The sequence below is a fragment of the Centruroides sculpturatus genome, unplaced genomic scaffold (assembly GCF_000671375.1).
Source record: "Centruroides sculpturatus isolate CEXI.00-Female unplaced genomic scaffold, Cexi_2.0 scaffold120, whole genome shotgun sequence".
Classification (NCBI taxonomy): Eukaryota; Metazoa; Arthropoda; class Arachnida; order Scorpiones; family Buthidae; genus Centruroides; species Centruroides sculpturatus.
The window spans coordinates 937,652-940,918 of record NW_019384554.1 but is presented as its reverse complement, the minus strand read 5'-3'; positions in this window follow the sequence as shown (position 1 = coordinate 940,918).

The following is a 3,267-nucleotide window of genomic DNA, read 5'->3' as shown; positions in this document are numbered from 1 at the left end:
TATATATTTTTTTTTTTTATTAATTTTAGTTCATATTAAATTGCATATTTTAAAATGAGTAAAGATATTTTGTTCTCAACTTCCCTGTAATACAGACAAAAATTCCTTCATTTTTTAATGATTTCTCCCTTAATTTCTTCAATTAAGTTCATTTGATTTAGCAAATTTTTGTGCATAAACATGTAGATTTTTTAAATTTTACTGTATTGTCTCATCATTAGCAGAGATTTGTATTATTAAAAATATGAGCGAAGATCTACAATTTTAAGGGCTCAATTTATTTAAATTGTTCTGCGCTTTATACAGAAACTGGTGCAATGTACTTACTTACTGTACTTACCTGTAAGAGAAATACTGGAAGGTTTCAAGCTTATATTATTCACACAACAAAAAAGACGGAGGGTATAATAAGGTAAAAACTACATTTCCTTATATGCATGCTAAAGCATTGCATGATGTTGATAATTAGTCCTTTATGGAAATTTCAAGGAATTTCAAGCCTGAAGTGATGGGTCTCAATCTCTGATACATATCTATCTCGTTAGATAATCTTTTGATAAAGCATCAATACGTTGTTCCTTATAATAAAATTTGCCTTGCTTCCTGAATATATTATCATTGAATAAACTAACAAATTTTCTCAATTTTATATTGTTTATTAAGAATTTTGTAATCTTATTAAAAACTCCATCAAGAAAAAACAATACAGTGAAACCAAATGTAACTTTTATTCGAATTTCCTACTATGAATGCTTATGAATTAAGAATAATACTGTAAATATCTTAAAAGATATCTTAAAAGATATTTAGGGGGTCCACTGTAAATATCTTAAAAGATATTTACAGTGGACCCCCTATAACACTGTAGATAATTCTGTGTTATATGAATTCCATGTTGTACGAGTCACTTAGATTTTACAAATACGTGAGTCGTTCACAGCCCGGCACACGTATCTGTAAAACCTAAGTGACTCGTACAACATGGAATTCAAATAACACGGAATTATCTACAGTGTTATAGAGGGTCTACTGTATTCTCAATCTACTATCGATAGTTTCTTTGCAAATGCTGATTTTCGTTTATATTCCATATCATTTTCTCTCATAAGAAATCAACAATAATGTCCAATCATTTCAGGATCTCACTTGCCTTGATACCATTGTTCTATTGTTAGGATGTCTTGGTAGAATCTCTCCCCTTGCTTATCACCGATAGCACCCAAATTTTCGGGAAAAAATTTAAATGCGAATTTAGTAAAAAGGGACATTCTGCAACCAATTTTATTGTGGTTTTCAAGTAATTCTCCTACAAGTTTTTCGTAGTTTTCTATTTTTCTGTTACCCAAAAACTGTTACAACTCCTTTACAATACTTTTTTGTGCATCCTTCAGTAATTTTTTTTGAGGTCTAACAAATAATCCTTCTTTAAGCTTAGAGTCACTTAGTTTCGAAAATTCTGTTTAAAGTATTTGAAAGCAACACCTTCTTTAGTCAGTGCTTTGAGAAAGGTTTTTATTAGGCCTAATTTAAGTTTTATATGCGTTGGGGTAAACAAGACATTTTTAGGATCAACTAGAGGTATATTAAGTCGTTTGCATTCGAAAGCCTTACGTGCCAGGAAATTTTTAACTTCATTTTCGTGTTCAGCGCATAGGAATTAACAAACAAACAAACAAAAAACTTGTATTTCACAGTTGAAAAATGGCTGTAAACAAATGTTATTAATTTAAACTTTAATTTTAAACTTAAAAAAGATTACAGAAACATTATAATACTCGATTGCAGTTTTGATGCGAGGCATCGATAGCGTATGAGATAGGTACAATACAAGGCCATGTTCGGTTTTGTAAATTATGCGCTGATTCGTCACATTGAAGTCATGAGGTACTGTTCTTCTAGGTGGCAAGCAGTAAGTAAAGCAAACCAATGAAACGAAACGGGTACTTTGCTTACTTAGCTGTTTGCCTCTTAGAATCACTCGTGAGCACGGTCTTTGATGAGGCTAAACAGCATGGATAAGGAAAAGAAACGATGTTTCAGAATACATAACAGTGGTAAGATAATACATTTAAAAAAGTAGCTTATATTTTACTAACAAACCAGAGTACTAGTTACAAATAATTTATATTTAGTAATTTAATTCCTTGCATTTTTATAGATTCTGTAAATGAATAATGTTTTGTAGAAATCACATTATGTTTAACACGCAGGAATGTAAAAAATTTAGCTGTATTTATGATGAAATTATCGAAGTTGCAGTTCCGCGTTATCAGGTTAAAAGAGGAGTATTCCTCATATTCCAAATTGTAAATTATGCATATTGTATGCAACACTATTTCTATTATTTCTAAAGGAAATTATTAATTTGCAAAATTTTTTCATAAATAATATACACTATAACTTAGTAAGATAAACTGTAGCGTTATTCGAAGCACAGATTCCGTAGATCGAAGTACAGAGTCGGCCCTCGAAATTTTGCCGACCTTACCTTGCATCCCTATTAACGTTTGAAATTTTAAAAACCATTATGTTAAAGCATGAGCCTGACTCTCAAAAAACTCGGAATCGAATCCTGGAGATCGTAAAACACCAGTAATTTTTTTCAGTAGTGGTATATTGGGCCCTGTTTCTTATCATCCGGTCAGAGTCGCGCGGTAGATTTTCTCAGTACGATGCAAGTCTTCGAAATGCTGCCCCTTATATAAATTATTAGGCTTATTTTGGCTATAATTCTTATTTGATGTATCTTACCAAGGCCGCGTGGTAGATTTTCTCAGTATGATGGAAGTAGCGGCCTGATGGCCAAGCGGTCAAGGTGACAGCCTACCGCTCTGGGGGACCCGGGTTCGAATCCGAACGGGTCGAAAAATCCCCAGGAATTTTTCGGGGGTGGTCCCTCACCACCCGGCATCCCCATTGTGGGCCTGGCCGAACCCATAATGGGCCTGCAAAAAGAGGCCCTCTTAGTGCCCACAGGGCGGAAAGAGTAAAAAAAAGTATGATGGAAGTTAGGGTTTCTCATTTCCCGGTCTTTTGCTTATCCCGGATAGAATCAATTATTTTTAAGGTATACAAAATATCTTGAAATTAAATTATATAATTATTTTTCATTTTTAAAAGTAATTTTAAAGTTATGTATCATCCAAAATCATATTAATATTGCTGTGTAAGATATATAATGAAAATTACCTTTGAATTACGTAGAAATTTTCACAAATAGAAAAAAATTTATTAAAGTTTGCTAGAAACTGCATACAACAACAAAAA